Genomic DNA, 13,732 nt, shown 5'->3' with positions numbered 1-13,732 from the left:
TGGAGGGAGTGCAGTGTGATTTACTAGAAAGATAACTGGACTCTAGGCAATAAATTATGAGGAGAGATTGCACAAACTATAGTTGTATTCCCTTCAATTTAGTAGATGAAGGGTTGATGTGATCGAAATGTTCAAGATATTCAGAGGAACTGATGGGGTAGATGGATAGAAACTATTTCCGCTCGTTGGGGTGTCTAGGACTTGGGGACATCGGCTAAACATTAGAGTCAGGAATTTCAGGAGTTGAAGTTAGGAAACACTTCTACAAGCAAAGTGTTGGAGAAGTTTGGAACTCTCTTCCACAAACGGCAGTTGATGCGAGCTCAATTGTTAATTTCATGGTACATTGGCGAGACCATGCAGACGCTGCGACAACGGATGAACGGACACCGCGCAACAATCGCCAAACAGGAGGGTTCCCTCCCAGTCGGGGAACACTTCAGCAGTCATGGACATTCATCCACCGACCTTCGGGTAAGCGTACTCCAAGGCGGCCTTCGAGACACACGACAACGCAAAATCGTCGAGCAGAAATTGATAGCCAAGTTCCGCACCCATGAGGACGGCCTCAACCGGGATCTTGGGTTCATGTCACGCTACACGTTACCCCACCAGCGAACAAATGTTATCTGTTTTTAATATAATGGGTCATTTGCTGGCTCTCTCTGCCTTCCGGATGTTTCTGCCTCTCTCTGTGTTTTTTTTTCTCTGTTTTTTTTTTCCCTGTTTGTTTTTTTATTGAATGTGTATTCGGAGGTTCTGCAGGTAACACCTCTCTGTCTGAACACGGTGATTGCCTTGGCAACGGGCAGTTGCAGGGGCAGTCTGTAAACACCATTTATTATTGTTCAATATGTATAAATGCGTAGGCTTCAAGGAGATCTTGAAACATTTGCCTGAGGAAGGAGAAAATCTCCGAAAGCTTGTGAATTTAAAATAAAATTGCTGGACTATAACTTGGTGTTGTAAAATTGTTTACAATTGTCAACCCCAGTCCATCACCGGCATCTCCACATCGTTAATTTCAAACCCGTGATTTATCGATTTTTGTCAACCAAAGATATTTAGAGATATGGGACAAAGGCGGGTACAGGGATGTCGGTCATAACTCAGCCATGATCGTATTGAGTTGCGGAACAGACTCGACGGACCAAAGACCACAACCCTGTTCCGAGGTTCCTCATTGGTGCAAAATGCAAAACGATCTTGCATTGGCCGGGAATCGAACCCGGGTCTCCCGCGTGGCAGGCGAGAATTCTACCCCTGAACCACCAATGCTTGCTTTTGCAGAAATTACATGTTCCTATATGGAATTCTGTCTAAACGAACATGCCGTTGACAGCTGCGATGGCCCAGTGGTTCAAGCGTTGGTCTCAAAACTCCATTGGGGTTTTCCTGCCGAGGTTTGAATTCTGCTCGCAACCCCCAACTGTTTAAAGATCTCTTCAATGCTCAAATAGATTAATTGGAGTTAATTGACTGCATTTACCGCTCTTCCAGCATCAGAGATACTTCAACGTGGCTGGTGCTTTTAATTGAGCGTCCAATCTTCTCTTGCAAGATTTCAAGACCCGAGAAGGAATCTCTCCCAATCTGTAACTTAAATTCTGGTCGTTTGCAAAACCTGACATTTATACTCTTTATTTTCTTTGCATGCATCTCTCTATCTTTCCCTGTCTCTGTCTCTTCTCTCTCTGTTGTGCCCGACGGGCTTCTCAGGCTTCCTTGAACGGCGAAGGCTGATCTCACCTGCAACACCAGCAGAGAAAGGTAAAAAAAAGGCACTGAGACGGTTGGAAAAGTAAAGGTGCAACCCAGCTGCTGCAGCTAATGTCTACACACTTATGTCTCTTCACTCTCACAGTGAAACAAAGCATCAATTTGATTAAAGTATACTTCTGGTCGAGTGCATATTATCGCGATGCCGAGACAGACGGCAATTATATCATAGAATCCGAGAAAGTTATGCCAAAGAAGGAAGCCATTCTGCACATCGTGCCTGTGCCGGCCGAAAAATCGGTACCGAGCCTCATCTCACTTTCCAGCGTTTGGTCCCTCATCTTGTCGGTTATGGATCTTCACGTGCATATTGAAGTTTTTATTTTTCAATGCGATGAGGGTTTCCGCCTCTCCCACCCTTTCTGGCAGTGATTTTCCGACCCCCACACCCACCACCCTCTGGATGGAAAAAAAAATCACTCCCCTCTCATCATTCTACCGATTACCTAAGATTGATGTATCCTGATTATTGACCTCCCTACGAAGGGAAATAGGTCCTTACTATACACTCGATCGAGGCCCGTCATAATGTCATACACCTCAATTAAATCTCCCAACAGCCTCCTCAGTTCCAAAGCAAACAACCCCAGCTTATCCAATCTAATCTCATAGCTAAAATTCTCCAGTTCTGGCAACATTGTCTTAAATCTCCTCTGTACCATCTCTCGTGCAATCACATCTTTCCTGTAATGTGGTGACCACAACTGTATGCAGTATTCTTGCTGTGGCCTAACTATTGTGTTATAAATTTCTACCAGAACCTCCCCTGCTCTTATGTTCTATGCCTCGGCTAAGAAAGGAGAATATTCTTTATGGCTTCTTAACCGCCTTATCCAGCTGTTCTGCTACCTTCTGGGATCTGTGGACATGCACTCCAAGGTTTTGATGTTTATCTACACCTCTCAGTCTCCTCCCAAGCAATGTAGTTTCAGAGCAACTAATTCTGAAAAGTCTTACTTCATAATTCAAGTTGTACAGTCGAAACCAATTTGTTACAGGGAGACTATTATTGGTGACTGGAAGTACTTAATGTACAACTTGATATTGCTGTGCACCGGAACAGAAAACGAGATTGGATGGACAGAAGAGGTCTGAAAGGATGGCCGATCGGCTGTGGGAGGCAGCGCACCTTTCAACTGACTCCACGGCTTCAGCATCAGCGGTTTGTTGGTCTAGGGGTGTGATTTTCGCTTCGAGAGTTGTGTTATGTGATACGCGCGCGATCTCAGCTTCAAATCCCGCCTGACCCCTCCTCTTTCTGTGCTTTTAGTGAAAAGTCACCAATTAGCTTCCGATATCTTTTCAATGTTGCTGTTGGTGGAATTGAATTATATCCAGAGAATGTTTGAGCTCCAGAGGACAGAGTGCGGAAATTTCCAAGGCACAACACAGGTGAAAAAATAAATGTCTCAATATGATGAGGAGATTGAAGCTGAATGTGAATTTACCCCAGTGCATTCGGTCTCATTGATATAAGATGACGGGATAGAGAGCGACATGTGCAGATGACGCCAAGATGGGCAGCACTGTAAGCAAAGTAGATGGAAGCAGAACATTACAGAGAGTATTTAATATAATAGATGAATGGGCAAAACTGTGGCAAATGGATTTCAATTTAGGTAAGTGTGAGGTCATCCAACTTGGACCTATAGAGCATTGATCAGAATACGTTCTAACTGGTGAAATGCTCGAAACCGTGGAGTTCCAAAGGGACTTAGCGGTCCATATACATAGATCATTAAAATGTCATGGACAGGTACAGAAAATAATCAAAAAGGCTAATGGAAAACTAGCTTTTATATCTAAAGGACCAGAATACAAGGTGATAGACATTATGCTACAGCTATACAAAGCTCTGGTTAGACCACACCTGGAGTACTGTGTTCAATTCTGGGCACCACACCTTAGGAAGGATATTTTGGCCGTGGAGGGAGTGCAGTGAAATTTTGCTAGATTGATACCTGGAATCCAAGGGTTAAATTAGAGGGGAGATTACACAAACTAGGGTTGTATTCCCTGGAATTCAGTAGAATAAGGGCTGATTTGATTGAAGTTTTCAAGATATTACGGGGAACTGTTGGTGTTGATGGAGAGAAACTCTTCCCGCTCGTTCGGATGTCCAGGACTCGGGAACCTGGCCTAAAAATTAGAGTCAGGAATTTCAGGAGTGAAATTAGTTAACACTTCGACAAGCAAACGTGGGTCGAAGTTTGGAACTCTCTTCTGCAAGCGACAGTGTTAGCTTAATTGTTAATTTGAAACCTGAGACTGATAGATTTTTTCGTTAACCAGTGGTATTAAGGGATACGGAGCGAAGGCGGTTATATGGAATTAGGTCACAGATCAGCCATGATCTCACTGAATTGCAGAACCGGCTCGAGTGGCTAAACTGGTCTTCCTAATTGGTGCAAAACACGAAACGTTTTGCATTGTCCGCGAATCGAATCCGTGTCAGAGGCCAGAATTCTCTCCCAGAGCCACCAATACTCGCACGTACACGCACTGCATATGTCCATTTATGTTACTCTCATAGTGATTGAAAGCAGCAATTTGAGTAAATTATAATTATGGTAGAATGTAAACCATGACGATGTTGAGACAGACGATTATGTTGTTTCAGAGCAATTCATTTTGCAAAGTGTTATTTGATAATGCAAGTCTTGCATTCAAAGCAAATTTGATAATAAGCGAGAAATATTGTTGATATGAAATGATCAGTGTGGAACCTGATATTGCTCTACATCGTGCATCGTAGAAGAAAGCGGGATTGTATGGACAGAGCCTTCTGAAAGGATGGCGGAACGGCTGCATGGCAGCGAAATTTTACAGCGGCTGCACGGCTCTGTTGCTTGTTGGTCTTTGGGTCTGAATGTCGCTCAGGAAGTTCGAATCGTTCAAAATTCCGAATGAGCCCTGTTATGTCCCCATTTTTAGTCAAAAATCACCAATTGGCTTCTGACATCTTTTCAGCAGTGTAGAAGGCAGTTTTGACTTATCTCCAGCAGAGCATGTTTGAGCACCAGAGGACAGAATGCAGAGGGTTTGTGCACGCAACACAAGTAGACGAAATGAAGATAATCTTTCAAGAAGTTGTAGATTGAAGCCGGCACATGAATTTATCCCAATTCAGACAATCTCATGGGTACAGAACAAAAAAGGTAAAGGATGCTGCATTGGCCTGGAAACAAACCTCTGGTTTCCCGCCGGCAGGCGAGGGTTCCACCACTGAACCACCAATGGACACACGGCTGCAGGCAGCACATGTAGCTTTGGATACATGTCTAGAACATGCAATCTGGCAGAGTTCCTGTGATTACCCTACGCAATCGACTCTACAGTTGCGCGGTGCCCTTTGTGTTAAGTTATGGATCAAGCATGGTCGTGAAATTCACTGGGGGCTCGAAACCAACTTACACGACGATTGTGAAACAGTCAAATAAATAAGAGCTGTAATTACCAGTCAGTGTTTACTTCTCTCAGAGGTTAAGGGATAATCCAGCCCAATGTTCACCTATGAGATTTCAAGACTTGAGACAGAATTTCAAAAAAGCTGTACCATAAATTCTGCTCAATCACGGAATTTGGAGATTTATACTATTTTATTTATTTGCATGCATCTCTCTATCGCTGTCTGCGTTTCTTCTCTCTCGGCGTTTAACCCTGATGGACTGATCAGGCTTCCTTGAACGGCCAGGTCTGGAAACCGGGGATGGAAAAGACTGTCGGATCTTCAGTCCAATTGTTGGATTTCGGCGGGATGAGCTTTGCTATTTTCCGTCTCCGTTTTCGGAAAATATAAACCCAGATGGGATTTCCCCTCCTCGGTCCCTCCACCTTCGGGTAATGGGAATGAACCCAATCTATCACTCGGTCGGAACATCCGTATTCTTATTGCTTAAGTATAAAATTACGGGGTGACAGCTATTTTCAGGACGCATTTTAGAAATTAACACGTAACAGACTTATGCGAAAACTAGAAGCACGTGGAATTAAAGGACCAGTGGTAACATGGGCACCTAATTGGCTCAGGGATCGGAGGCAGAAAGTCGTGGTGAACGGGTACCCTTATACATTAGGGTCTCTATACTTGAATTATTGTTTCATTTATTGGAGCATAGGAACAGGAATAGGCCATTCAGCCCCTCGAGCCTCCAGGTTAACACACCCTTCCTGAGGTGGGGTGCCCAGAACTGAATGATGTCCTCCAGATGGGGTCTCACCAGAGCTCTGTGCAGCTGTAACATAACTTCCGCCCCTTTGTATTCCAGCCTTCTTGAAATAAACGGGGAGAGTAAGAGCTCAAGAATGAAAGCGAGAGAGAGCAAGACGAATAGAGACAGACAGACAGACAGACAGATCACGAGGCATTGGAGAATCCGTCGCTGTGTCGATTTCTCAGGAGCTGCTGTGAATCCCAACTGAGCTTTCGAACCACTTGCTCCACCGCAGCAAAAAATCATAAGCAGCAAATGGGTAATGTGAAATCACATAATCGATAGCCGATTTGTGGCGAATGGGTCGCACGTTGGACTTCCAATTAGCAGTTCCAAAGTTGTGGATTCCAATTTGACTACCGTTGAAGTTCAGGGCTCAATTTTGGTGGTGGGAATGAGAACTTTGCAGCAAAACCACAACAGGATCACGAATGTTCATCAAAGAAGGGAAACAACCCTCTTGCAGCTCCTGAAAATCGCAAGAATTAAAGTATCGTGACTGAGCGGTCTCACCCGCTGGTTTAAAGCTCCAGTTAAATCCCATGATTTGTAGATGGATCAAAATCACGGTTTGTGGCTCCAATTCCGCAGCCTCCTTCCTGTAAACTAATAAAACTAAACATCTCATCTGTTTTTACAACAGCGTAGGCCGGAGGAACCACATGGCTGAACAAATAACTAGATGCATTTTGTAACACACCAATTGCACATTCTACTCCGTTCGAAATGTTCACAAAGAAAAGGATTGGTTGATCTAGATGAGACTCAACTAACAACCTCGCCATTTCCCGACCCTGTACTGTCATATAAGGACCGCGCACTGACTGATCGCGCCGCAAGAGCCCGGTCACTTTGATCACCCGTCCCTCTCTGCTGGAAGGAATATTAAGGAGAGAGGCCCTCTCCTGTGGGAACGTGTCCTGTCCCCGTGATGAAAATAATATCTGCACTTTCACATTCAGCTTCTTTCACATCCTCTGCTCCATCGCACTACATTCGGGTTTTCTGTGAACAGGTCAAAATAAACATTGGCAGAAACTCTAAGAGCAGTGGGATTCAAACCCACGCCACCATAGAAATTAAATGTAACACCTTAGACCGCGTGGCCGCGCTACCATAATGTCACAGTCATGTTTAAAGAGCTGTTGAATGCACAAATAAATGAATTGAAGCTAATTGACCGCATTTACCCCGTGCTGGGGCTGTTCTCCTTCGAGCAGAGAAGGTTCAGAGGAGATGTGATCGAAGTGTTCAAAATAATGAAGGGTTTAGATAAAGTAAATAAAGAGAAACTGTTCCCATTGGCGGAAGGGTCGAGAACCAGTGGACACAGATTTGAGGTGACTGCCAAAAGAACCAAAGGCGACAGGAGGAAACACTTCTTTAACCAGCGAGTAGTTATAATCTGGAATGCGCTGCCTGAAAGGGTGGTGGAAGCAAATTCAATCGTGAATTTCAAAAAAGGAATTGGATAAATACTTGGAGGGAAATAAATTCAGGCCGACCGGGAAGCGGCGCGGGAGTGGGACCAACTGGATCGCTCTTACAATGAGCCGGCACGGGTTCGATGGACCGAATGGCCTCCTTCTGTGCTGTAACCATTTTATGATTGTATGATTCTATTTATTCTCTTTATTTTTTTTGCATGCATTTCTCTATTTCTCCCTGTCTCTGTCTCTTGTGTTGTCTCAGGCTTCCTTGAACGGCGTTGGCTGATCGAACCTGCAAAACCAGCAGAGAAGGTTAAAGAATGACTGAGACGGTAGGAAAAGTAAAGGTGCAACCCAGCTGCTGCAGCCAATGTCTACACAATAATGTCTCTTCGCTCTCAAGTAAGTCACTTTCTTTTCATTCCTCTTCTTTCGTTCTTTTTCTTTCTGCCTCCAGCACCTGTGTCCGTATCCTGTTTTTGTTCTCTCATGTGTCTCTGTTGGATGATCAAAAATTCAGACCCGCCGCTTCTTCTAGCTTTTTCTTCCTTCCACAATCATGATCCATTTCATTGAGACTTTACTGCGGCCTTGCCCACTCTAGCATTTACTTTCACATTCTTACGCCTTTATGTTTGCTCGACATCGACCGATGTTTCTCGGGGGCACATGTTCCGTTCGCACCAATGTTCATTTGTGCCTTGAAACCAATCGATACATTTCGATCTCCGTGACTCTTCCAGAGACAAGCACGAAGAAAGCAGGGCTGGCATTCGGAAGGACAGCGGCATACTTTCCCGTGAAATTTCCATGGGGTATCTTGTGACACGTGGGATGTTAACTGAAGAACTGGGTTTTGTTTTCATGGTCGTTGGCGCTTTTCCCCGAGCAGTTGATGTGCGGGAGAGACGGGCGGCACGACATAGCTGCGAATGACGGCTGAAAGATGCAGTTTTGGCAATCTGGGCGGTGCAGTCAGGTCGGAAATGTTCCGCTTGATCTTAATAGGTCTGTGGAAATGTCCGATTGAAAAGGAATGAGGAGAAATGAGAAGAGCGGGAATGGTGAAAAAGTGTCGATTACAGGAAGTTGGCCGTGAGCGAAAGGTCCTTTGAATGTCCGGCGCGGAGGGGATTTTGTTCAGAAACGACAGACTTTAAAGCGCGTGGGGAAAGTGAAGTGCGAGCTTTGTCCTTGGGTCAAACTGGGTGTTTTCAGGAAAACAGAAATTGTGAAATTACAAAAATGAAAACAGAAAATGCTTGAAACACTCAGCTGGTCAGGCAGCGCCTGTGGAGAAAGAACCAGAGGGAAGGTTTCAGCCCTCCGAACTTTTTCATCAGAAATGGATAGATTGGTATGTAGAAGAGTAGCTGAACTGTCTAAGATGCTGGTGTCAATCTTTCGATCATGTGGGTTTGAATTCCCCCTCTGCCACATTTGGTGGAGCTGTTTATTTTGGCCGCCTCACCGAAAAATCTTCTTTCCAAAGAAGTGCGTTTCCGCATTGCTGGCTTACATCTGTTTGCACAAATCAGCAAAGTCTGAATTGCCACCCAAAATGTTTCTTGCACGGAGGTGTTGGGAGTGTAAGGGGTGATCCAGGTGAAGTGTCAATCAAAGTGCGCAATGGCCCCCTGGTAAACGAAGTATCTCTTATGGTGAGCATAAGATGAAAGATATGCACCATAATTATGAATTTCTTCTTTGCATCGCAGTAGGATTTATTATCAGGGAATGGACATGTGAAGGTCCATTTACGTCATGCTCCGGTCGCTTTGCATCGCCCCTGACACATAGATTAGAATCAGAGAAAGGTTACTGCATGGAAAGAGGCCATTCGGCACATCGAGTCCGTGCCGGCTCTCTGCAAGAGCAATCCAGCTGGACCCCACCGCCCCACCCCGCCCTTTCCCTGTCGCCCTGTATTTTTTTTTCGTTTCAAGTACTTATCCAGTTCCCTGTTGAAGGCCATGATTGAATCTGCCTCCACCACCCCTCGGGCAGTGCATTGCAGATCATAAACACTCGCTGTGTAAAAACGTTTTTCCTCATGTCACCTTTGGCTCTTTTGCCAAACACCTTAAATCTATGTCCTCTGGTCCCTGACCATTCCTCCAATGGGAACAGTTTCTCTCTATCTGCTCTGTCCAGATCCTTCATGATTTTGAATACCTCTATTAAATCTCCTCGCAACCGTCTCTATTCCAAGGAGAACAACCCCACCTTCTCCAGTCGATCCATGAAACTAAAGCCCCTCATTCATGGAATCTTTCCAGGAATCACCCACCATCAACATCCTGGTGATCACCATGAACCAGAAAGTTAACTGAACCAGCCATATCAATACTGTGGCGACAAGAGCAGGTCAGAGGTTGGATATTCTGCGCCGAGTAACTCACCTCCTGACTCCCCAAAGCCGTCCCACCATCTGCAAGGCGCAAGTCGGGGTTGTAATAGATTACTCATGTGATAGTCACCCACATGAAATATTAACTCTGTTTCTATATCGAAGGATTCTGCCTGACCTGCTGAGGAGATCCAGCATTTCCTGTTTTCATTTCAGTTTGGCAACATAGCCAGTATTTCCATTTTGAATAATGGAGCTTGTGTGAGTTTCTGCATGTGACGAGGTGGCCGAGTGGTTAAGGCGATGGACTGCTAATCTATTGTGCTTTGCACGCGTGGGTTCGAATCCCATTCTCGTCGATGTTGTGTTCAATTTTGTTTCTTTCATTCAGTCCATCCAGAAGGTCGGGTCCCTTCCTTCTCGAAACGGCAAACGGAGGTTTTTGCATTGTTTGCTGAAATCAGCAACAGTTCCAACCAAGAAGTTGTTGAGATTGGAAGGTCGCGAAGAATCAAAGTGTACAGTCGTGTCATTGTAAAATGAGTAAATCTTATAGTCAACGTAAGAGAAACTTATGTACCATAATTATGATTTATGTCCGGATCATTCCGTGTCTGTGTCTGTTTGAAAGCGATGTGCTGTTATTCCCGGATCATTCCATGTCCCTATCTGTTTAAAAGGGATGTGCTGTAAGCCCCGGATCATTCCGTGTCTGTGTCCGTTTAAAAGGGTTGTGCTGTTTGTCCCGGATCATTCCGTGCTTGTGTCGGTTTAAATGGGATGTGCTGTCAGTCCCGGATCATTCCGTGTCTGTGTCTGTTTAAAAGGGATGTGCTGTCAGTCCCATATCATTCAGTGTCTGTGTATGTTTAAAAGGGATGTTCTGTCAGTCCCGGATCATTCCGTATCTGTTTCACCCGATTTTCTTGAAACCTTTTTCCTACTGAACTGAAATGAAGATCCTCTCTGGAGAAGAAGGTTCACCGCCTGCTGTTGAGACCAAGTTCATTCTGCTGGGCTTCCATTCCAATCTCCGCACTCTATCCCCCATTCAGTCCCACCCCGCCTGGACGTTATAATCTGCGATATTCATAAAGGAATGGAGAAGCCGAATATCATGGTTATAATTTTTTGGCTCCACAACACTGAATATTATCAATTCCAACGATTCAGAAGGATTCATAGAATCGTAGAATCTTACAGCATAGAAGGAGTCCATTCGGCCATCGTACTTGTGCCGGCTATTTTTCGAAGTCCTGTCCAAATTAGACCCACACCCCAGATTTTCCCCATAACCCTGCAAATTAGTGCTCTTCAAGTACATGTCCAATTGCCTTTTGAATGATCCTGTGGAATCTGCTTCCACCACCCTTGCAGGAAGTGCGTTCCTGATCTTAACAAACCCTCTGTGTGAAAAAAAATCTCTTAGATTCCTCTCTCGTTATTTTGCCAAATATTTAAATCTATGACCTTTGGTTACCGACCCACTTGCCAGAGGAAACAGTTTCTCCCTACTTGCTCTTTCAAAACCCCTCATTATTTTGAATACCTCTATTAGGTCTCCCGTTAACCTTTTCTGCTGTAAGGAGAATAATCCCAGCTTCTCCAATCTCTCCAAATAACTGAAGTCCCTCATCCCTGGTATCATCCAGGCCAACCTGCTCTGAATCCTCTTCAATCCCTTTTCATCCATTGTATAGTATGGTGCCCAGAAGTGTAAAATACATCCCAGCTGAGGCCTAATCAGTGATTTGTAAAGGTTTCGTGTGACTTCCATGTATTTAAATTCAATGCCCCCATTTACAAAGCCAAATATCCCAACCGTTTTTTTAACTACCTTATCTACTTGCCCTGTTTTGTGAATATGCTCCCCAATGTCCCTCTGCTCTTGCAACCTCCCATAAATTGTTCCATTGAGATTATACTGTCTCTTCTTGTTCTTCTTCCAAAAGTGCATCACTTCACACTGATCGACGTTAAATCTGTCACGTGACTGCCCATTTGATCAGTCTGTCCATGTTCTCCTGAAGTCTGCTACTTTCTTCCTCACTATGTTCTCAGTTGCCAAGTTTTGTATCATCCGCAAACTTCGAAACTGTACTCCCTATTCCTAAATCCAAGTCATGTATATATAACAAGAAAAGCAATAGTCCTAATACCGACCACTGGGGGATCCCACTGCATATTTCTCTCCAGTCAGAAAAACATCCGTTCACCACGACTCTCTGCCTCCGATCCTTTAGCTGATTACGTGCTCACGTTGCCACCGGTCCTTTAATCCCACGTGCTTCTAGTTTTCGAATAAGTCTGTTATGTGTTAATTTCTAAAATGTGTCCTCAAAATAACTGTAACCCCGTAATTTTATTCTTAAGCAATGAGAATACAGATATTAAGACCGAATGATAGATTGGGTTCATTCCCATTACCCGATGTTGACGGGACCCGAGGAGATGAAAACCCATCTGGGTTTATATTTTCCAAAAACGGAGACGAAAATCGCAAAGCCCCTCCCGTCAAAATCCAACAATTGGACTGAAGATCCGACATTCTGGAAACCCGGGCGTTACAGAAACCCTTCTGGAACGCCCGTGTTTCCAGACCTGGCCGTTCAAAGAAGCCGGATAAGTCCATCAGGGGGAAACACAGAGAGAGAAGAAACGCAGACAGAGAGAGAGATACATGCAAAGAAAAATAATATAAATCTCCAAATTCTGTGATTGAGCAGAATTTAAGGTACAGCTTAAAGGCAATTCGTGAAATCTTGGAGGTGGACAAACGGGAACTCTGCCAGACTGCATGTTCTGGACATGTATCCAACGCTACACGTGCAGTGTGCATTGATGGTTCAGTGTGGAACCCTTGCCTGCCGGCGGGAAACCATGAGTTTGTTTCCAGGACAATGCAGCATCCTTTGCCTTTTGTATTCTGTGCCCATGAGATCGCCTGAATTGGGATAAATTCATGTGACGGCTTCAATCTGTCCAACTTCTTGAAGGATTATCTTCATTTCGTCTCCGTGTGTTGCGTGAACAAACCCTCTGCATTCTGTCCTCTGGTGCTCAAACATGCTCTGCTGGAGATAAGTCAAACCTGCCTTCTGCACCGCTGAAAGGAAATGAGAAGCCAATTGGTGATCTTTGACTAAAAATGGGAACACAACGGGGCTCATCCGTGTTTTAAACCAGTGAAACTCCCTGACCGAGAATCAGACCCAAAGACCAACTGGCAACAGAGCCGTGCAGCAACTGTAAAATTTTGCTGCAACGCAGCCGATCCGCCATCCTTTCAGAACACCATGTCCATACAATCCCGCTTTCTTGTACGATATACGATATCGAACAATGTCAGGTTCTACACCAATTATATCATTTCAACAATATCAAATTTGTTTTGAATGTACGACTTGTATTATCAAGTAACACTTTACAGAATGAATTACTCTGAAACGACATTGTCGTCTGTCTCGGCATCGTCATAGTTTACACTCCACCATAAGTACACTTTACTCAAATTGCTGCTTTCATTCACTTTGAGAGCGAAGATCCATGAATGTGGAAACATTAGCTCCGAATTTATCAGCTTGGTTGCACCTTTCCTTTTCCTACTGTCTCAGTCTTTTTTTCCTTTCACATTCTCTGCTATTGTTGCCGGTTGGATCAGCAGTCGCCGTTCAAGGAAGCCTGAGAAGTCCATCGGGGACAACACAAAGAGACAAGAGACAGAGACAGGGAGAGATGGAGAGATGCAGGCAAAGAAAATAAAGAGTATAAATGTCAGGTTTTGCAAACTAGCAGAATTTAAATTACAGTTTGGGAGAGATTCCTTCTCGGGTCTTGAAATCTTGCAAGAGAAGATCTGACACTAATTAAAAGCGCCGGCCACGCTGTCGAATCTCTCATTCTGGGATATAGATAAATGCGGACAATTAACTCCAAATAATCTATTTCAGCACTGAAGT

The 13,732-nt window shown here is 44.4% G+C and overlaps 2 non-coding genes across 2 annotated transcripts; one reads left to right on the top strand and one right to left on the bottom strand.

Moving 5' to 3' along the window:
- Positions 1 to 1,207: 1,207 nt before the first annotated feature.
- On the bottom strand, positions 1,208 to 1,278 carry trnag-gcc (transfer RNA glycine (anticodon GCC)). Its single transcript has one exon. It is a non-coding gene; the product is annotated as a tRNA-Gly (tRNA).
- Positions 1,279 to 10,050: 8,772 nt separating this feature from the next.
- On the top strand, positions 10,051 to 10,132 carry trnas-gcu (transfer RNA serine (anticodon GCU)). Its single transcript has one exon. It is a non-coding gene; the product is annotated as a tRNA-Ser (tRNA).
- The last annotated feature ends 3,600 nt before the right edge of the window (positions 10,133 to 13,732 follow it).

The sequence above is a fragment of the Heptranchias perlo genome, chromosome 20 (genome assembly GCF_035084215.1).
Source record: "Heptranchias perlo isolate sHepPer1 chromosome 20, sHepPer1.hap1, whole genome shotgun sequence".
Taxonomy (NCBI): Eukaryota; Metazoa; Chordata; class Chondrichthyes; order Hexanchiformes; family Hexanchidae; genus Heptranchias; species Heptranchias perlo.
This window is presented reverse-complemented; position numbering and strand designations above follow the sequence as displayed.